The 22,964-nt window shown below is 42.6% G+C and overlaps 1 protein-coding gene across 1 annotated transcript in view; it reads left to right on the top strand.

Annotated features, from left to right (window-relative positions):
- Slc9a9 (solute carrier family 9 member A9) overlaps nt 1-22,964 on the top strand; it is a 538,630-nt gene that overhangs the window by 70,151 nt on the left and 445,515 nt on the right. The window lies entirely within an intron of this gene.

Genomic DNA, 22,964 nt, shown 5'->3' with positions numbered 1-22,964 from the left:
CTTCTGAGTGCTTATCTGTTCTTTCCCTTGGCTGAGAACAAGAGTGAGGAGCCTCGTGTGTATGTGTGTGTGTGTGCACACGTGAGCATGTGCCCTTGGTGTCTGCAGGGGTCAGTGAGTGTGGTGTGAGAGGAGAGGAGGTAGTGGTGTAGAAGAAGGGGAGGGAAGTGGTAACACAGACGCAGAGTTCCAGCTGGGGGGAATGGCTATGGCTGCCATCTCTCTCTACCTGTCATTCCCTGGTCTGAAATGCACGTCAAACCCATCAAACACAGGAAATCACAGCAGAGCAGCCCACCTCAAGAAAATATATTTTGATCCTGAAACAAATTCTGAAGGAGTGAGAGACTAGGAAGATATAATTACTGTCTATATGGTTATCTCTAAATCATTAGGCTTTTCCTTTGTAATCAGTAGTTTATAAGACGGGAAGGTGCCAGGGAGATTCACGAAATGATGAAGATGATTATAAACTGGATATCTAAGTAGCCATTTCTTTGAGGAAATAGATTGTTGTTTTTAAACATTCTTTGAATTTTTTAAAATCATGCTCTAAAAGATGGGATGATTCATACTTATTGTTGAAAACATTTTAAACCTTTTCACTTCCATATAAACAAGACTATACTAAAAGTTCTTTACAGAAAAAGAAAAGAAACTATAGAAAATATTTGTTGAGAGTCCACTGTGTTCTTTCCAGTGGGCCTGAATGCTATAGGTATTCAAGAACACTATGGGTCCCTAGCCACATGGAGGTGGCCCAGGAAATTATTCTTCTTCCCCAAAAATACAAATGTTAATGTAGCCCTTGAAGTGAACTAATTTTTTTTTCTCTCTCTCTCACACACACACGCACACACACATACACACACACACACACACACACATACACTCATTTTTTCTGTTTCACAGACACATTATCTGAAAGTCAGTGCCATCTCCCATGTGCATATGATTGAGAAGGTTAAATAAACTTACTCAATATGGAATATTGAGGATGGGTGGGGAATCTTCTGTCTCCCATGTTCCTGTCACTCAATCCTGCCCATAGATACCTGGCATGAATAACAGAAAGGAAGTCTGTTCACAGTACTCTAGTCCAATCCCAGTCTCTTCACTCTGTCCCCTGCAGAAATATCAGGAGAGCCAAGGAAGGAATTCATGCTTCCTAATGACACAGTTTCTTTACACACCCTAACCTCAGCATTAGCATAATTCTCATGACTTTCTCCAGCTCAGGTACACCGAAATCATAGTGGTGGTAATTATCTAGGTTCTACTTTCTCATTGCTTACAGCAATCATGGGTATGACTGCTGCACTTTTAAGATCATTTTGAAAAGTGATAAGTTTATACTGAAAAAATGGAATTAAAGGACACATGAAAGGAGCTTCAAAACTCCTCTGTTTACCTGTCCATTTACATCTACAAACAGGTAGCCCAGTTGAAGAAGGAATCACATTTGCAATTCTTTAATGGTTAAATCAATCAGTGATCACTAAGTTTAACTGTGATGAGAACAGACACTGGACATGTTTTTAATGGCTTGGCAGTGGTGTGATAGAGGAAGTAGAAATGTACAAGCACTTTTTTAGTCCTCTTCCTGAGCCAAGTCTTCTAACATCCTATTGGCCAAAGCCAGCCACTTAGCTGCAGAGAGTCATGCTAAAGGGATGCACAGGTGGAGAAGTGGAGTCTTTATTGCAGTCATTTTAATATATATATATATATATATATATATATATCCTGCATAAAAACTCATATATGGCACAAAAGTAATATTGAATCCGACCGCACAGGGTCTGGTTTGACTTTAAGGTGCTGGGATTGTGTGAAAATAGGTTTTCTTGAGTAATAGTCCTTTCTCTTTCCCTACTAAAGAGTGTATTGGAAAACAAAACAAAACAAAACAATGAACAGCCAATCCTGGTGGTGCATGCTTGTAATTCCGGCAGCTCAGGAGGCTGAGTCAGGAGGATCTCAAGTTCAAAGATTGATAGTTGTCATACAGACCACTCATCAGCACCAACTGATGAGTGATGCTTTATTCCTTTTGCAGCCAAAAAAAAAAAAAAACTAGTATATAAACTAAATGTTATTTAATTCAGTTTGATAAGCTTTTCTTTATCATGTATGAAGTGCTCGTCATGAATAAACAGCCTATTGAGCAGCATAACAATAACAAGAGCTCCCCCACCAAACCCCAAATGCCCTCATCTTTTCTAGGCAGCCTACTGACAGTGCAGCACACCTAGAAGATCAGATCCCCAATAGGTGGAAACTTGGGATCGCTCTTGGCTTACATGGGGATGGATCCAGGGGCTTGCAACAAAATATCAGATGGAATGAAAAGTAAATGGAACATTTGGCAAAGCAATTCTTCACCTTTCCAGATCACTGGGACAGCCACACGGTTGATGACTGTGTACCTATCAATTTTCCAAAAGTGACTTCGAGGATAGCAGTTGGCTCTGTTTTTGGAGGCAACTTGCATTGTGTGTATTTTGCTTTCCAAAAGAGAAAGCATTAGAAGCATCCAATCTAGAAAATGACAGGTTATTATTAAAATTTCTCCCATCTACTGCATGGAAATAAGCTGTATCCACCTTCCAGAGCTGATATAGACAGTAGGATTTATCATGACCCTTAGCCACCCTAGGGCACTTGTGTCACATGTTAGATACCATCAATGACTTTCTCCATCACATTTTTGATAAAATTAATACCTAAGGGTGGGAAATAGGTTTTCTTGAGTAATAGTACCTTTCTCTTTACCTACACAGAGTGTACTTGAAAAAAATTAAAAATAAACAGCCGAGCCTGGGGGTACATGCTTGTAATTCCAGCAGCTCAAGAGGCTGAGGCAGGAGGATCGCAAGTTCAAAGCCAGCCTCAGCAAAAGCAAGGTGCTAAGAATAACTCAGTGAGACCCTGTCTCTAAATAAAATACAAAATAGGGCTGAGAATGTGGCTCAGTGGTTGTTGAGTGCCCCTGAGTTCAATTCCTGTAATACTCCACCCCCCCCCCAAAAAAAAAATCCAAACATTAAAATCCTGTAATGTGGGTTTGGGAAGGAAATGGGGACAAACTCAGTTATCCTGCCTACAATGTGACAAAGGATGGCCTTCAGGGGTTAGAGATTGGAAAGCATCCTGTTAATGATAACCTGGGAAATGTAAATAAATGCTCCTATTTAAAAAGAAGCAATGTGGACTTCCATGAGACTCTCAGAAAACGCATTTTGATGGAAGAAGAATATTCAATCTGTCTGACTGGATGGCCCCACGGAGTTTCCTGTGTTCAGGTTTGTCATCAGCATTACCTCAAAGAATCCACTAGGTGGAGATCCTGAGCCACATTCCGTGGCTTATGACAAGAAGGAAGAAATGGGCAAAACATTTTATTTTGCTTTTTTCTTCAATTTTCATTTTTTTCCTTTTGAAAGATTGCAGAGCGGAATTATTTATCGGTTGGTATATTAAAGAAAATCTGGCATGTACAAACAAGCACTTCAAAGGTTTTTAGTAACACCTATCACCAGAGGCTGAATTGATACCAGGAATCAGGAGTGTAAAACCCACAATGGTTTTTATTATCAAAGAGAAATGGAAGGGGATGTGTTCTCTTGCTAACACCACAGTGACCACATCACACATAAGTTATTTGAACTGATTTGTTTAGAAGACATTCATCAACAAAAGGATGCCTTGGACTCAAAGTTCCTTTGTTCAGAGTCTAGTAAGATAAAGTCAAGATGGAAAAAAAAAATTGCAAAAGGATGTAAATTTCTAAGCCTTGAGAGCTAAATGGCTCTTACATTAGCAATTGACACAGATATTTGAATGTCATCCCGGTTGTATCTCATGCAAGTCACCTGGGTTCCAAAGAAAGAAGGTAGGGGTCCTCCCTTGGCTCCCACGAAGAAGTGGACATGAATTTCCAATTCTGCACCCTAAATGGGAAAGTCAGTACACACAGCCACCAAGAGCCCCATTGGAAGGCTAGCAGTGTCTTGTTCAGCATCCAATAATTCTCTAGGATGCCAAGAAAATCTGAGAACTGATGGTTCCATTCCTCTTCCTCCTCCTCCTCCTCCTCCTCCTTCTTTATCTCCATAGAGCCCCATAGCACAGCAGGAGTGAAGGCAGATCCTGGACTGGAATTCTCTAGGGTCTGTCCTCCTGGCTGCCCTTACTGTTCATCTGGTCCATCTGAGTTTCTCTGCTGTAGACTCGCATTCTAAGGTCATGAATCCTGCAAAGCATTCTCACAGTGGTGAAACAGAGCTTTAAATCAGCGATGCCAGCAGATGCAGAATCCAGAGGTAACCTGGCCACTAAACTGTGTGACCTTGCTCTTTAGGCCTTAGCATCTTCATCTGTCAAGTGAGGAGGGGGGAGAAGAGAATCTCCTTGTACTATCTGTGTTCGCCCACATGCATATTAATTGCTCAGGCAAGCTTAGGTCAACTTGAAAAAATAATCCTGAGCAGTATCCTTACACTCCTTCATAAAAACACAGTTTATTTTAATTACTGCTTAAGGATTTCAGCAGCATTCAATTTTAATGAAATTGCTAGGTTATCCAAATAGTCCAAATGCTATTAAAATTGAAGCCATTCTACAAAGAAATGATATTGGATCTGGTTGGCGGTAGTTATTGTAATTTTGGAACGTTTTCTATAAAGCCAGTGTTCACTGTCTTCTTCAGGTTTACTGTCATCAGGAGATGGTGGGTTTTGTCTCTTAGGAAGGCCTAAGAGAGAGTCTGGCTCTGAGTCTGTCCATTCGCTCTGGTCCCAAGTGGGACTGCTGTATGAACACTCACAATGCGACCTGTGAGATTTGGGTACAGAGCTCCAACATGCCTTGGGTTTGTTTAGGTTGTTTTGTTCAGTCTTTCTAGTAGAACATGGAGATCTGCTGGTGCCTACGATATTGTTATTATGCTATGACTAAATATATCTCAGTGGGATTTAGGAAAAGATCCCTCCTCTGCAAGAAGATGGAAAAATGTTGATGGAAGGGATAAATGCGTAGGATAATAAGCTAAACATGGGGAGACAGGAACCAGACTGGAGGTCTCTATGCTATTTCAGCCATGACTGGTGGTGACAGAAACCAATGCAGGGAAGCTTAGCCAAAAAAGGGGTGTTTACTATAAGGATAGGGGTGTGTCACAGATCAGGTGGAAAGCAAAGGAACTGGGCCTCAGGAAGGATCTGGACTAAGGAGCTGGACAACCATTGAGAACACAGCACACTCACTTTCTAACTCTTTCTGCATCCTTCCACTCATCTCCCTCCTTCTGTCCCTCAATAGATGTGAAGGGAGGAGAGCAGACATTTTATAGTCCTTGCCTTGGTAGCTTCTCAGCAAGAAAAAAAGAAAATTCTGACTGGTTATTTTTTATATTTATTTATCTGTATTTTTTTTATTTTTTGGTACTAGGGATGCTTAACTACTGAATCACATCTGCAACTCTATTTTTTTTTTTTTATTTTGAGACAGGGTCTTGCTAAGTTACTGAGGCTGGCCTCCAACTTGCAATCCTCTTGCCTTAGCCTCCCAGGTCACTGGGATTACAGGCATGCACCACTGCACCCAGCTGACTATTGTTTTTTAATCCCAATCTTAAATTCTTGGGAGGAGGATCTGAGCCGACTGACTAGGGCCATGTGCCTACCTTGTTGGAGCACGTCTGACCTGGAGAAGGGAAAGTGGCTTTCTGGGGCCCCTTTTTTGGCTGTAGCAGAGGTCTGTCATCCAGGGAAGAACAGGACATGCCAATGTGGAAGGAGGCAGAGCAACCCAGTGGTTAGAAACAGGGATCAGGATCATCGGACTTTGCTCGAGTCCTTTCTCTGCACTTAGTACCCATATGACTTTGGACGTGTTCGTTTACCTTCTCTACCTTGGTTTCCTCGGCCATGAAGGGAAGGGGGTGTTGTGAAAGTGCAAATCCGCATCAAATAATCCACTTTTGAAATTATCTGACACCAATTGTACTCCCAACCCACCACCCCCTACCTTGGCTCATTCTCTCTTCTCTACTCACAACTTTATCTCCTCATAGCTTCAAGTCTTGAACATCCTCGAGATTTTCTCATCTTCTGAAAAATGTGATGGCCACCCTCCTGTCAGTGGAGATGGGTACAGTCATGAGGTCCCCAGGGTAGCAAGGACTCTCAGCTCAGAGGAAACAAACAAAAACCAGTGAACTTAGAGAATCCATGCCACATTTACTGAGAATATTATCATGGTGATCATTCAAAAGTCATTCCTCTTTCTGAACACAACATTACATAACAGGCATATTAACCAGGCTGAAAGCAAACAGAGGAGACTTGGGAGAGAGCATCTTTCCTACATAAGTTTTTCATTTAAGGAAGCTAATTATATCCATGACAGCAACCTTGGGTTAGTGAGGGCCGTTGACCATGAGTGGGCGATGGCCTCGTTATGTAGAATTGGATGTTATGAATGGTCGTCATTAAGACAGGATTCTACCTTTATTTGGAGGCCAAAGACACAAAATGCAGTTTCCCCAATTGGGCATTTTGGGATAGTTCCAAGGTGATGGAAGAGGATGAAAGGGAGCTTTGGAAACCGTGTGGCAGTAGCTGCAGCAAACTCTGGTGCTGCCTCCCCCCACATGCTTCCTGAGCCCTTTCCTTTGCCTGGAGACGGCTTTGACTTCCCTTTGATCAGCTCCTCCTCATCATCTTCAGACTTCTTGCCAACCCCTTCAGGGTCCCCATTCAAATCCAGTCTAAGGTAAGTGGAAAGGGTCACCTATTAGCCTGTCCTTGAACCTGAAAATGAGGTTATACCTTTATTATGAAGAAGCAAAACTACAAGGCGAGATGGGACTATGTCAAGAGATGGGAAAAGTCAGCCATGGTGCTCAACAGTGGTTCTCACCTGAGTGGGCGGGTGGCGGGAAGAGGCACCTGTCTGACATTCTGGGATAGCATTTTTAGTTGTCTGAGGGGTGTTATGGCTTTTGGTTCCTGGGAAACCTGAATATTCATTGACTTGCAGTGCACGGGGAATTGCTACACAGGGAAAAATTCTTACACTCCAGGTGCCAGTAGATCTGTTGAGAGACCTTGGGAGAGTGGGATACACTGATTATTTCAATGAAGGTTCCGAAAATGGACTCCAAGCCGATGGCTGTGACCAGCAGATGTGTCTTGTTTGCCCTGAAGCTTGTCTTATAAAGATTCAAGTTTGACTCGTGGGAGGTCCATTTTCCATTTCTCCATGAGGCCCACCCCCTGGTATTCCCACCAATTCGCTCATTTGTGCTAGTCACGGGGAACTTGAAGGCATTTAACTCTGCCTGGTGGTTTTGGCTAAGGGGTCACAGATCTTTATTACTGAAAGAAAAGTAAGCCCTGAATTCTTCCTGGCATTGATTTAATTTTTCTTCCTCTGGCATTTGTGAACTGTTGGGCTCCATGGATCATCTCTGGCATTGTTTATGAGGGGGCAGTTCCTGGGACATTTTAAGAATATTCTCCAAGTTCTCTTGTCCTCTGATGAGTCCATCAGTTCCCCCAACAATTTACCCAAGTCACTGTAGAAGGTATTTTTATTTCATACAGACATGATTTATGTCTTTTCTAAAAAGCTTTGAGGCAGCTTACAGTAACAGGACAATTAAGAAATAGGAATGGATGCATTTAAAGAAATCCATTAAAAGGGTGAAAACTACCAGGATTAATTTGTTACTTTAGACATTTAGTTTAACTCTGTGCTTCCTTGAATAAACCAAAGAATGGGTTATGTAACTCATATCATCCAATTAAGAGAAGCATACACTCTTACAGAGAGGAATTTTTTGAGCTGATATCAAAGTCTTCAAATATTTTCTTGCATGGATTTTGTAACATGACTATTCCTGTTAGAATTTTCAGCCCGTCTGTATTTACTGCGACAAAAATAGATTATTCATCTAACAAACCAACGTCCTCCCCAAAGTGCCCTGGGCTGTCATGTGCAAAGGTATAGAGAGCCAATAAACACTTTTGGAAATATAGTCATCCCTTGTGGTATCTGAGGGATTGATTCCAGAAACTCCTTAGATTCCAAAATTTGAGGGTGCTCAAGTCCCTGATACAAAATTGTGCAATATTTCATATAACCTATGCTTATCTTCCCATATACTTTAAATCACCTTTAAATTACTCATAAGGCCTAATAATAATACAAATGCTATATAAATAGCTGTTATATTGTTTAGGGAATAATGACAAGAAAAAAGTCTATGCATTTAGTGCAGATGCGATTTTTTTTCCTGAACACTTTTGATCTGCAGCTGCTTTAATCCACAAACATGGAACCCACAGATATGGCAGGCTGACTCTAATTTGAAAATATTTGGACATTTATATCCACATACTTAGTACACATAAGACAGGGGTTCTAAGGCAAATGGATGCTGATGCCAAAATATGTCAGGCAACTTGGAACATAGATATTTTTAAGAAAGCACATTAAAATATGGCACTAGATTCAGATAGTTTGTGGGAACCACACCAGTAGCCTCACCACCCTCCCACTCCCACTTTTCATACAAAAACCCTTTCCTGATCACTCAATAGCTTTAATTGGTTTATCAAAAGGATTTCTGAAGATCATTACCACTGTTCTGCAAAGAAGAGCTTTTCCTTCCTGAATCCTGAGGTCAGTTATGAGATTGTGCCATAGACAGGCCCGTAGGTGTCGTCTCTCTCTGAGAGACAGATGAAAAGCCATTGGTTTGACTTTGAGTGGGTGCAGAAAGGAAGGAGGTGGCCTGATTGGTCAGAGGTGGTGATTTACCTGGCATGGTCTTCCCGGGACTTGGTCCTAAAGCCAGGGCTTTGTCATCCAAGGCATGCCATAGAGCAAGTTTCTTCCCAAACCTGTTTCCCCCAAATTGTATGGTATCCATCATTTCCTTTTCTTTTTCTGGGAAGCTTAAAGAGAAATGCAGAGCCAACTTGCTTCAACTTATTTCTTGATCCCCAACACAATTCTTTCCCGTTCTTCTTCCTGGTTCCTTTGAAAAATCACACACATATACACACACACTTACATAACATACATATTTGGCATAACATATATTATGGTATTATATTCTAAGCAACTTCAAATTCTTTTTGAAAGTTAGGTGGTATGTATTATAAACCAATTAGATAAATAATGAAGTATACTTCTGTGCTTTTTAGCAATCCTCTCATAGTTCTCTTTTTGGGGGGCAAAGATACTGGGATTGAACTCAAGGGCACCCTACCACTGAGCCACTTCCCCAGCCCTATTTTGTATTTTATTTAGAGACAGCATCTCATTGAGCTGCTTAGCGCCTCGCTTTTGCTGAGGCTGGCTTTGAACTCGAGATCTTCCTGCCTCAGCCTCCCAAGCTGCTTGGATTACAGGCATGTGCCACTATACCCTGCTTCATATTTCTCTCTCTCTTACACCTGTTTAACAGGACATTTCTCTGTGGCCACAGTAAGCATTTACAGAATGAACTCAGGCCCTAGTTATTCTAATAAACCTCAAATGCATTTCCAAAACAGGAGATCATATAAATTTTAATATTAAATGACAGTGACCAAAGTTGCATACTGATTTAGGTACTGGCTCTTTCCCTGTGTCCTTGAACATAGGTGTAAAACTTCTTGCTCTGAGCTGCCTGTGCACATGTTAAATGCTGGAGATCATATCTGTGCTCATATAACTATTTGGGGGTTCACCAAGTCTTACAGATACATACCAGTGGGGATTCAAATATGTTAGCAGAAACCAAGGCAGTGAGCCTGGGCAACCTACTAAGAGAGGAAGTGTCTCTGGCTTTGCTAGGTGGTGGCAGGCAGGCAGCTGAGGAGCCCTGGCAGCTCCCCGTGCTCTCCCAGAAGGGTTGGAGGCTCCTAAATCACTCATTGTGCAAACATCTCTCCACTAGCAAGTCGTGGTTGTAAGATTATACATCCATAGCAAGGGTTTGATGGTGCTGTAAACCACTCAAGCTCAGCTCTTATAATTCATGGAAATATCAGCTCCCCTCAAGGGAATTATAGGCTGATAATTACCATTTGTCCAGGTGCTATAAACCAAGTCAAGTGACTTTGGATCTCTCTCTAGCAGAACTAAATCCCATGTTGGGTGGCGGGGGGTGCCCATCTTTGACTAAAACTGAACAGCTTAACGGACAGGAATCATGCCACCCAAATGGAGTCCTCTGGATACACAGCCTCCCTCATCTCTCCTGCCATCCACCATGTTTAATGGTTGAAAATCCTTTTTTTGGAGGCACCTCTATGATAACCGATTCATTTTCAATATCTCCAGAAGCTTCTGTTTCTGCCATCCTGGGTTTTGTCCCAGGACTTGTGGCTGGATTTCCACTCCTGTGTTTCTCCCTGTCCCTTTCCTCTCTCTGCGTCTGCCTCTGTCTGACTCACCCCTTTCAGTCCCTCACTCACATGGGGACAGGTCTATTCTGCACGGGACCCACGGAGGCTCCCACGTCAATACAGCGAATGGGTGGTGGGCTGAGCACATTTCCCAGTCATTGCCTGCAGAGGCCTTTCAGAGCAAACAATCCCCAAACCCTTCACATGCAAAAAAATGCTCCAACACTCCCCTGGCAAAACCATCTTGTTGGGAGCTTGAAAAGGAAAACCTTAACAAAGGAAAGATAGAAAATAAGCATTGGCAGGAGCTTTCCAGCTATGCACCTTATTCCTGTTCAGAGGGATAAGAGCAAGACAAAGTCCCAGGGCACCCTGGGGTTACCCAGGGTTTCACTGAAGAGAAAGCAGCACAAAGCCTCTTCCCTGTGTCATTGCCACCATCGCTCTGCCAGGCCATCTTCCACTTGGCCTCAGTTGCCACTGTTATGGCTGTGGGTGGTTAATCCTGCCAGATGGTGGCCCCTTCCCCATACCTCTGTCTGGAGCCTCTCTTTGACACAAGCTCTGACAGGCGAACCCTGGAGGATGCTTGGGCCTCAACCCCTTCTCCTGGCTTTTGGAAGGAGAAAGAGAAATCCTAAGGCATCTAGACGTACCCGATTGTAGGGAAGCTTCATTGCTGGTCTGTCCCCCATCTGCAGGCAGTTTGAGTGAGTTCAATGTGTTAGGTTCTATATTTTACACTTTATTAAAAATATTTTTTCCTCTATCTTTTTTCCTTTCTCTGTTTGGGCCAAGGTTTACAAAATTAATTTCAAGACTTTTTTTGCATCCATTATTCATGTTAATAGATAACCTTCCACGGCAGTTTTAAGATCTTAGTGACCCCAGCGAGGATAGGGATGGCTGTGGCGTAGGACTGGAGAGCCAAGTCCCTTCTGGGCTCCACCACTAAGCCACATCCATCTACAGACAGGAGCTGACAGAGACTCACGGTGCTCCTCAACCTGCTATAGCCTGCAAAACCCTCTTAGGTGGCCATGGATAATGGCCACAGGGAAACGCCAGTTGTGTTCATCAATGAGTGTCCTGAAGGACACTGGGAAAGACCAAAGGTCAGAGGTATACAGGTGACTCTGTTGTCCTCCTCTACCTTATTATTCCATTCACCCAGAGAAGGGGCTGGAGCTCTCTAGCTTGCAAATAATACAGAAAAGAAAGCAGTACTTTGGATCCATGTTTGGTGTCTCTGCAGAGTTCAGCTATCTCATTGTTCCACACCTTGCTTGCGTTTGGTGTGAACAAAGTGGCGCATCTACACCTTTTCCCCCACATAAGCCAAATCCTCATTTCAAGGAGGCAGAAAAGTCTTCCAAAGGCGGCAAAATTATGAGATGGCAAAGCTGCAGCCCGGAGGCAGATGCGGGCTTTCTCAAAGCACAGCAAAACTTCTTGGAGCCACTCAGCTCCAAGGGAATGGAAGGAGAAGAGGGAAGGTCTGAACTTCAAAGAAATGTAAATAAAAATTCCTCCCGCTCTGATTTTAATCTTTCCATTGGTCCTTTCTGTGAGGGGGTGGCTAAGTGAGTGGATTTGCCAACTCCTTCAGTAAATCAAAGCCTTTCAAAACAGGCTCATCGGTGGGGACTCCTTACCCGGGGAAACTGTAATTGGAGGTAAATATTAATTCCAGAGGAAGGCCTTTGAGCCCGAGAAGTGCAGCAACAATGTGCCCCCAAGGAGCCCCTTCTTTTCTGTTCCGTATCCGTTGGAAGCGGATTGTGGGAGCAAAGCTTATCTCCCATTTTTATCCATTTTTAACAATGCTCTGCCTACTGCTAGTTAAACTGAGCTGCCTTAAGCTCAACACAAAAAGCTCTTTTCAGAGCATCTAGCAGATAACTTTTTTTTTTTTTTTTTTTTTTAAAGAAAAGAAACCTTTTCACATAGCTCTCCTGGTGCCCTTTCATGCGCTGGGGCTCTGTACAGGCAGCCAGGCCCGAGATGGCGTTTGGGGACAAAGACATCACCAAGTATTAGGTCTACAGTGTTCTTTAAAGTCGGGCCGCTGTGATCTGGCCCTTCCTCCTGCCTTTCTTACAGAGCCCACTGTCACCTCCCCCGCAGCAGAGGCCTGCAGGGGCGGAGGCTGTGTTTTGTTTTGTTTTGATTTTTTCTGGTCCACTGGTCAGTAAATCACAGTGAGAGTCCCAGGCCTAAGCAGCCTCCCCTTCATCAGCAATGGCGTCTAAAACCCTTGGTCTCATCTGGAGACTCACTAGTCTGCAGGAGGCTAAGGTGTTCAAAAGAGAATTCAAAGCACACAGAGTGGTGGCTGGATTCGGCCAGCGGCCTGTGAAGACTTCTTCGCGTCCACATCAGGGTGCTCCGGAGGACTGCCGTGCTCCCTGACAGAGGACCCATCTCTGGGATCTCAGCCTCCTTCCACAATAAGGGCAGGGGTGGTGGCTCGCCCCCCCCCCCCGGCTGCAGCCGAGGAGATTTCTGAGAACTCTGCGGTTTATTTTAAAAATCTCTGAAACATCACTTTGAAGTCAGTCTACTTTGAAGTAACTCTGAACCTTGTTCTGAAGGGTTTGACGAGTGGCTGAGGTGACGAGGAAGGTTCTGGGTAGAGCAGGAGCCCTCTCCTCTCAACCCCAGCAGCGCCTTCCTCTCCCCGCCTGCCATGTTGGCGAGGCCGCTTCAGTGATGGTGCACGAGGCCCTGGCCCAGAATCACACTGGCCCCCACTCAGTGCCTGGAGGGAGGAGAGCTGCCTCCTGTGTGGCACTCTTCAGCTGTGGCCCTACCTGCTGTCTTCACCTCCTTTCAACATTCTTATGTGGATGCCACACCCCACCCCGCCTCATCACTCTGAACTTGATGAGGGCCAGGCTCTTCACTCCAGAATGCAGCCTCCTGCCTATCACAGGTCCATGTCCCTGGAAGTTGAATCTGAAGCAGAGGTGAATGTGTGCAGATTGATTAGGGGTGGCCTTGTGATTAAGAGCTGGGCAAGGCGGGGAAGGAGACCGGTGGCTCACAGGGACAAGTTGAGCTAGGGTACAGTTCCACCCAGAGCCCCAGCTGACCTTAAGGGACAGAGCACCCTGGAGTCAGAATGGCCCCTCAGAGTTGTCCCAGGGCACAGGAGGCTGGGCCTTTATACTTTTTAGATCTTTGGATGCCCATGAAGGAAATAAGCCCTCGGGCCTGGTGTCTTTCGTAACCAAGGCACTTCCTATGGGGGACTGAACCCTGTGGGCTGTTCTTGCAGCAGCAGGGGGAGGAGTCCTATATTCCTAAAGGGAGATGAAGACCAGGCACCATCTCTTCCAGTATCCTTGGGAGGACCTGGACACCTTCCTAGTGAGTTGAAGGTGAAAGACTTACACGAGGCCACGTTCTCCAAGAGGGTTCAACTCTTCTCCATGTACAAGAGCCTATTTATGCAGCTGCAAGAACAGCACCTTGACTCACACTGCCATGCCAAACCCTGGTCCCAGTTGGCCTGGCTTCCAAAGCACAGTTGCCCATTAAGGAGGCCTTCATATCTCATCGAAGCAGCGGCTGAAGTGTGTCTGGGCCAACAGCCCTGGAAACTGGGTCTGCCAGCTGGAGGAGAGAAAGCCAGCATTCGGAAGCAACAGGAAACTTGGATTTCAACAGAGAAAGAAATACATAAATATTTATCTAATCACCTAATTAAAAGAAATCCACAGCCCTGGACAGTTGCGATCTAAATGGCCCACTTCGTTAAAATGTAGACGTTCTTGTGAAATGCGTTCAAGTATTTTCTCAATAGGCTTTCTCCTCCTCCATGAGTTTATTTTCTAAAAGCAGAAGCAAATAAATATTTGTCGTACATGTAGGATCTAAATTGTATATATGTATATCTGCCTTTTTCTTTCACGCTTCCTGTTTTCACTATAGAAATGTTATTTGTGCTTAACGAAGCCATCACCAAATAGTATCAGGAAACATTTTTATCCGTTATCTCTACAGGACGGTGGCAAATTTGTCTACACAGGTGAGGGAAATGGAGAGCTAAATTATTCAGTGAATTTGATTAATGTTTATGTCAGAGCAGGAACTAATGTATCAGTAATGGGGAAGTTCAATTAGTGCTTTAATTAATTAGACTTCTGTTTTTAGCCCTATTGTGAAGGATAATTATTTGTTAGCTTTGCTTAGGACCTGGGTTTAAGGCCTTGATTACAGGTATTTTAAAAAATACAATGCAAGGCAAAGTTAGAACTTGGAAGGAACACTAAGCCTATGAGAATTGAAAATCAAGCACATTGTCATTTACTGACGTTATTAAAGCCTCTATTGAAAGTTAGAACAAAGTTCAAAATAAATTATAACAGAAGACAGGATTGCAAGTAAGGTCTCTGGATGCATTAATTGTTCTATTCTTTCATTTGAATTTAGGGCCACTTTTAACTGTAGTATCAAGACAATACAGTATTATGCATTTAACTAAGAAGTTGACTTTAATCTGTCTGTCTTTTTTTCTCTGCTAGGAGCTTTTTCTTTTTGAAGGACAATGATAAGCCTACTAATAAACATCAAGATCCCGGAGGCTTAATCGTATAGCAAAATAGAGTAGTACTTGCAAGGGGGGGGGTGCATAATTTAGATTTCTCCCCCAATTCACTGCTAGGGTTTAATTACATCTGAAAGGCAGAATGATTGACTTAAATGCTGGACACCTGCATATGAATTTTTCTTTTTGTTTGTTAGTTTAGTCTAGCCCATGGTCCTCAAACTTCAGAGTACATAAGGATTACCATCTTGAAATACATTCTTGAAACCAGAATAGCTATACCTCATAGACCAATTAAGGGATTTCCGAGTGTTGCAGAAGAAACCCACCCATGGAGTCTAAGTGGCTCTGTGCATCCATAGCCACAGGTTCTTGCCATCCTGCAGGAAGGATATCAATTGATTAATACTGTGTATAGACAGGTGATTATTAAAAAGTGAAAAATGAGGATCATGCACAGTGCAGGTATTGCTTGGACTGGGGCCTCTGGAGAGAGCAGAGAGGCCCTTCCAGAGTCTGGGGTTTATAAAGGTTTGGGGTTCCCTTGTTCTTGCCTTAATTTTGCAACCCCCCTTTAAATGGTTTATTACCCTGTATAGCCCTCAGCTGATTTCCTTTGTGAGGTTCTTGATGACCTAGTCACAAAGGGTGGGCGTGATTTTGATCTTGAAACAGTAGTTCCCTTAAGGAGTTATGGTAACTATGGCTGGTGTAGTTTGACATCCCAGTTCCCATTTTCCAGATGTTTGCCTATTTTGTAATATTCCCTGTGATTCCGTGTCCCATGATCTATGGATTCTCTTAGATGTATGTCTAAGGTCCTCCCTGTAAGTTACTGTCCCTCATTGTCCTTCCCCCATCCACTTGTTCATGGCTGGCTAACTATTTAACAAGAGGACAATTTATACTATTTGAGGATATAGTAAAAAAGCAAATCAAACAGCTGCTTAGGTCTGAAAAACAGCTGAAAATCAAAATTTTTTTTTTTATCCAAACTAACCCTTCTTCTCTGCTCCATCTAGCTTTCGGGTACTGCAAAAATAATGTGCTTCTGATAATGTCCTGAGGTTTATGAATTTTACTGGCTTTTTAATTTTGAATTAATTAAGTGTTTTTGTTTTATTTTTTGGTATGAGGATCGAACCCAGGGACACTTAACTATTAAGCCTTATCCCCAGCCCTTTTTTAAAAATATTTTATTTGGAGACAGGGTCTTGCTGAGTTGCTTAGGACCTCGATAAGTTGCTGAGGCTGGCTTTGAACTTGTGATCCTCCCACTTTAGCCTCCTGAGCCACTGGAATTACAAGCGTCACCACACCCAGCTGAGAGCATTTTTACATTTAGTCCAGGAAGCAGCCAGTTTAGTCTCCAGTATCTGTGGGTGCTTTCCTGAGTGGGAGAGATGGAATCCAACTCCAGCTGCAGACATGAAATTCTTAGCCTCACTCTTTGATTCACAGCCTTTTGCTGTGGGTTGTGATTCTTTTAAATGGCTGCAGTGTTTTCAAAATGTGATTTTACAGTAGATTTTCTTCTTAACTTTAACCATGTATGCATTTTTTTTTAAGAAGGAAGAAACATTTCTCAATTTTGTTTGCTGAAGAAGAACACCAGAGCTATTTCTTTCTAAACACACAGCAGTTCCAGTTCCCCCAAATAAAGCAAAGAGATAAATCCATCATTTATAAATATTAATTTAAAATAACATACAAATGCATAAAACCATAACTCACAACATTTTTAAACAGAATGTTTTATTTAGTCTATGTCTGTACCTTATTGCTATTGTTCATGAGAAAATAAAGTTTTTGGGAAAAATACTGAAAAATTCAGAAAGTAGATTGCCATATATAACTATTTTCTTTGATAAAAAAAGAATTATTTTATTATTCACATGCCTATTTGATAAAGCATAATCGTTGCTATATTTTGAGAGTTTTTTGTTTATAATTTTAGTTTATGCCTGCCTCCAACTGGTAACATAGTTATTTTTTATCTGTAAAGGTAAATTATCTTTTCAACTGTTTTATATAGTTGACATAAATCTGTCCTATTTTACACTACCCTTTAAGGTTTCTGAAATCTTTTTATGAAGAAAATGTGGGTGCGTATGTGAGTTTGGTATGAAGCAAATTTGAAACAAGCAAGTAAATAAACACCTACATTTTTAAAATCATAGGCACATGCAGACTTGTACCTCTACATGGTAGTATTGGAATAAATCAATGCAATCAGGAAGAAAGCTGTTTATAGATTTGTGCATGTATAAAACATATATATTAAGCATGCATATGCATTAGGTTTATTAGATGTGCTTCTCACTTGCTAGGCTAAAAGAAATCTGTCAAATGTGGTCCCTGCTGTTATGGGGCTCAGAGTCCCTGAATAAAAACAGCATATACAAGATATCACGATACCTTGAGGTAATACATATGTTTAGTTCTGATGGAAGAATAGAAACTCTTCACAAGAAAGATGTTCTCTGTTATTAAGGCAACAAAGAAAAAAAACAGAAAGAGTTAAATCATCAAGACTTGGAGAGCTTTACTGGAGGGATTAGATTAGATTAGGAAAAGGAAGGGCGGTTGTGCCACATAAAGCACAATTAGTTCTAAAACAGAGGTGGTGGTGTTGGAGCATCACGAACCACATACACATACCCTGGGACTTGGGTGAGGACAACCAACCTTTAGGAAAGAGCTCATTTGAGATGGATGACCAACTCATGAAACCCCTGGAGCAATCTATAATGAATAAGGAGAGAGTTATAGAGCAAGCTCTGGACTAGGAATACAACAGGCAACCAGTCAGCAAGATCCCTGCCCCTGGGCTTCCATGGCACTGGGAGAAACATCAGCAAGTAAACCAACGAACCAAAGAAGTGCAGGATGTGATCAGGCATGCAGGTGAGGGGACATCAGGAAGTGATGGGAAGTAGGATGTCCTCTGAAGGAGTCCAGGCATGAGGAGACATGACAGCGGAACATTCTAGACATATGTGGAGACCCTGAGGTGGAATGAGCACAGGGGCCTTCAGAGAGCAAAAGAAAGGAAGGTGAGTTTGCAGAAAGGTGAATCAGGGAGAAGCAGGACAGAAAGGAAGTCAGAGGGGAGCCAGACCAAGGGCTGTGGTGGAGAGTTTGGCTTTTATTCTAAGTATGGCGGGAAGTTCTTGGGTAGTCTTTCCGCAGAGGAGTGGTGTCCAAGAGAACTGGAGTTGCCTTTGGATAAATAAAAATGGGCTTTCATCAGAAACTATTGCAATAGGGAGAAAGAGACCCCACTGTAGGACAGGGTCAATTTCCAATAAAAAAAAAAAAAAAACAGTGGGGATTTAGGACCCAGCTGGGAGTCCTTGGATGGATGAAAAATTACTAAGAGGGAACATCGTGAGTAATGAGAGTGTTCTTACCTACCCTCAACAGGTCTCTTGCTGAGAGTAGGCCAGAGAGATGAGATTTCAAGATGGGCTATTCTCAGTAAACTGACATAACAGTGTTCTGGCTCCTGAGGAGAAGGCCCAAGGACAAGGCCTCCTTGAAAGAGAGCTCAGAAGAGCTTGACTTGAATTTGGTCAAGGAGAAAATCTTTCTCAGTCTCTCTTCTTGTTCAAGAAAAGAAGCAATAACATGCTTCATTCTTTTGGGTAATGTAGGTCCATTTTCTCTGTCAGTTATCCTTTGTTCAGGAAGGATCAGTGAATCTTTTGGTCGTAGACGATATTTATTAGATGCAAAGAAGTCAGGCATATAATGAGGACTGGCATGAAAAGAAAAAGAAAACCAAAGATCAATTGTTGGGAACCCAGGTTCTGAGTCCATAGGGTGGCCGGTTGAGGAGATTTCTAGATATTGGACTAGAAGAATCTTTACATGGTGGAGTGAGGACTGCAGTGATAGTCCTAAGTGGTTTGAACGTCTTTGGTGACAACATTGGTTTTATCAGCTCTGCTGAATCCTGACTTAGCCACAAGTCTCTAATATTTGTGGATCCTGGGACAGGAGCACAAATGGGGGCCCAAAGCCATGTACCTAAATATCTAAAGGTACAGGTCAAGTTGGCACACTCCCAGTCTACCTTCAGAATGACCTAGAAGTCTAGCTCAACTTGGAATTCTTGAAACTCTAAATTGACAGCCAAAACAGAGACAACGGATTCAAGAGCCCTACTCTACTCTGACTCCATCCCAGGCTTAGAAAAAGGACCCCTGGAGACCCAGGAGCAGTCCTGGGACCAGTAGGGGATTCTGTGCTCTCAGATGCCTGGACCATCGACTGGGTAGGAGAATTAGAGGCTCACACACTCCCAGCCTGTTGGGGAAGGTCCACTGGACAGGGTCTGTGAAGTAGAGACCTGGAGCAGGGGGCTATTTTGCCAATTTCAGGGCAGTGCTGTCCGTCCAGAAAGCTGAGGGGTAAAGTAGGAAGCGCCAGGAGACAGAAAGCAGACCAAGTTTCCAAGGAGAATTCCAGAAATGAGTAAGCCAAACCAGAGCCTGGTTGTATTAGCTTCCTTTGGCTGATGTAACAAATTACTACACATTTGGAAGTTTAAAACTAACCAAATATATTCTCACAGTTCTGGAGGTCAAAGTCTGAAATCAGTATTGCTGGGCTAAAATATAAGCATCAATAGGGCCACTTTCCTTCTAGATACTCTAGGGGAGAATCCATTCTTTTTCCAGCTTTGGTAGCTGGGGCTCCCAAGAGCCCAACTTCCAATTTTCAAAGACAACAATCTTTTTCTGTTCCATTTCACATCTTTTCCTCTGTGTGTGTGTGTGTGTGTGTGTGTGTGTGTGTGTCTCCAAATCTCTCTCCCTCTTTCCCCCTCCCTCTCCCTTCCTCCCTCCCCAACCTCTCTCTCTCTCTCTCTTTCTGCCTGTCACAGGATGCATGTGATTGCATTCAGAGTCCACTTGAACAATTTAGGGTAATCTCTCCATCTCAAGATTTTCAAATTAATTACATCTGCAAAGTTCCTGTTTTCATATAAGGTCGTGTTTACAAGTTCCAGGAATTAGAATCTTCTTTGTTCTGTTTTTTAATTTTTAGTTGTAGATGTACACAATATCTTTTATTTATTTATTTATTTATGTGGTCCTGAGGACTGAACCCAGTGCCTCACATATGGGAGGCAAGCATTCTTCCACTGAGCTACAACCCCAGCTCTAGGAATTAGGAGCTTTATCTTTAGCTTTATCTTTGTTCAGCCTATCACAGAATTGTACCTGGTCTGATGATTCAAGCAATAGCATATGATTTAAAAAGACTTAAAACATATTAGGGGGAAATTTAATTAAACTCATTATTTAGTTAATATAGAAAGAAACATATTTTCATCTTGGAAATTATAAAGACTATCTTCACTGATGACAATTTTTAAGAAAAGGTCACTTTTTCCATGATTAAGCAGGAAAACTGACAGCCAATGACCAAAAATGCAAGACTTGTTAAGCCAACTCTTTTTTTCTGATTTTGTTCCTATTAATCAGTGCTATATTTATTTGTGAGGATCAGGCAGCAAACCATAGCATGCCGGAAAGAAATAATTTGAGCGCTTCTTTAAAAAGGTGAACGTCCTCAAATTGGCAGGGCCTGATGACAAGCTTTTTTCCTGAGAATTTGAGATAGCAGTCTTAAATTGAATTCAATTCAACTTTTCAATTAAACTCAAAATGCATTTATTGCGAGACTTTGCTAAATGCCAGGCACTGGGCTAGGTTTTGGAAATAGAAAGATAAATTGTATCCCATCCATGTCCTCTGAGAGCTCACAGTTTAGCATGTGAAAGAGACACAGAAACAAACAATTAAGAAAATGAAAATACAATGCATTAAATTGGGAGGGAGTATGATGGAAAAGCTGGGGATAAAGGTCCAAATGAAGAAAAAGGAGAACCTAAGGAAGGATGTGACCCTCAGGGAGGGCTCAGTACATATTTCAATGAATGGACTTCTGCCCTCTCCTCCCTGCCCCCCACCCCAACTGTAAACCACCATCATTTTGTGAGAACCACTACACTAGTCTCAAACTGCCATTTTGCCCTCTCAAATCCATTCTCCACATTGGGTATAGTGTCTTCCCTGAAACCTCCGATTGTATCCAATCTCATTGGAAATAGGATTGCATCCACTTTTGAGATTTTTCTGCATCTTCATTCTCCTGCCTTCTTCCTCTTCCCAGAACCTCTGAGCTCACTCCTGCCCTGAGGGTTTGCTCTTCAATATCCCTGATTTGAACTTGACTCCCTTTTTAATCCAGGCTTCTGCCCAGGTGCCTGCCTGGTAGAGGGAACTCAAAGGCACTCCCTGTCAATGTGTTCTTTCCACAGCACTTACCCATTTCCAAAATGATCTCTTCTGTTTATTTTTCTCCCATCCTCCTTTGGGATGCAATTTCCTTGGGGCAGAGACCTTGTTCATCTTGTATAACACTGTATCCCCAGTGCCTGTCACATAAGCTAAATAATATGAAAATTCAAAAATTGTGCTGCTCAAGGTGAAAAACCAGCCTCTACCGCAGAGCAAATCCTGTCCAAGAAAGGGACATGGCCTTTGTCCTTAGAAAGACCCACAGAGCACTCCTAGGCACATTCCCACCCTGCTAAGTTGTTTATCTACAAATAACAGGAGAAATCTGCTGAGTCAGGTGTCCCTGACTCAGTCAGGCTAGGTGGGGACCCATAACAACCCCCTAGCAGCCACCAATCAGCATGAGACAGGGAAATACCTGGGATGCCAGATGACCCTCCCAGTAGTTTATGGTGGTTGATAACATGTTGGGAAGCCATGTAGTTCAGCACGTACACCCCTCTTGGCTTAAACCAATCAGTTCAAATGAATACCCCTTTTGTACTGACCAATCACCCCTACCCAACTTGTTCCCGCCAGTGAATGTGCTAATCATGTTTTAGAGTTCTTATTTGATTTTCCCGCGGTGTGAGATGATTTGCTAAGAGATGCTATGATGTATGTGGGGGTCCCTGCCTTCTCCAAAGAATGTATAAAACTGCTGCAAACCCTGGGCTCGGGGCCTCTCAGCATCACCAGTTGCTGTGTGTGCGCAGAGGACCGAGCTAGCTCATAATAAACACCTCTTTGCTGTTTACATCGATCTTGGTCTCTGGTGGTCTTTTGGGGGTCCCGAATTCGAGCATAACAAAGGTTGGTAATCTATATGGAAAGAATTTAAAAAAACAAACCCACAATGTCTATTGTCTTAGGCATGGATCCTAGCCTTTCAGGAAGCTTAAGAGTTAATCCTATAAAGATCACAGTACATAGCTGTAAAGTTTTCATGAAGGACAGTTTTAGTGTTCTGTTCTTTCCAGTCTCCTCGTCTAGTCATTGAGCTAGAATTATGATGGGAGTAAAAATGAACTTAAAGAATACAGCGTTGCTTTAAAACGAGAACAGTCCAACTGATAATTTGAATGTGATCATTCGAATTAGTTATGTGTCTTCCTTCACTTTCTGGATCTTTTTTCTGCACTTTAACAATAAACATACCTGTGAGCTCTTTGCAATCCAAGAAGCTTATTATAAAACCACGTACTGGTTGCTTCAGTATGCTCAGTGGTCAGTATTGGTCATTTACCAGTCTCGATGCTGTGTGTTTTTTTTTTTTTTTCTGGAAGCCTCTTCTCTCTTTCCTTTGAGTTTTGGCCTGAGCATCAAACTGGTCTATTTTGTATGCCCATCATATTAAATTAGAGGTTAAACGGAAAAAGCTCCTTTGTAGAAAGGTCAGGCTCTTTTTGAAAAGCTTCTGGCATTCAAAGTTGAAGCAATAAACAACAAAAAAAAAAGAATGGGAAAGTCGAACAAATGGGCCTTAATTGGCCATTAGACTTGGAACCCACTGGAAAGAACGCTGGACTCTGGATTATCCGCCACGTCTAAGGGAGCTTCCTTCAGAGGGCACACCTCTGATAAATGCCATCTAATTCCTCTCTCATTAAAAACTTCCTCTGGATGTTGGCGTGGTAAAGATCTGATCTAAAG

This window comes from Urocitellus parryii, chromosome 2, assembly GCF_045843805.1.
Source record: "Urocitellus parryii isolate mUroPar1 chromosome 2, mUroPar1.hap1, whole genome shotgun sequence".
Taxonomy (NCBI): Eukaryota; Metazoa; Chordata; class Mammalia; order Rodentia; family Sciuridae; genus Urocitellus; species Urocitellus parryii.
This window is presented reverse-complemented; position numbering and strand designations above follow the sequence as displayed.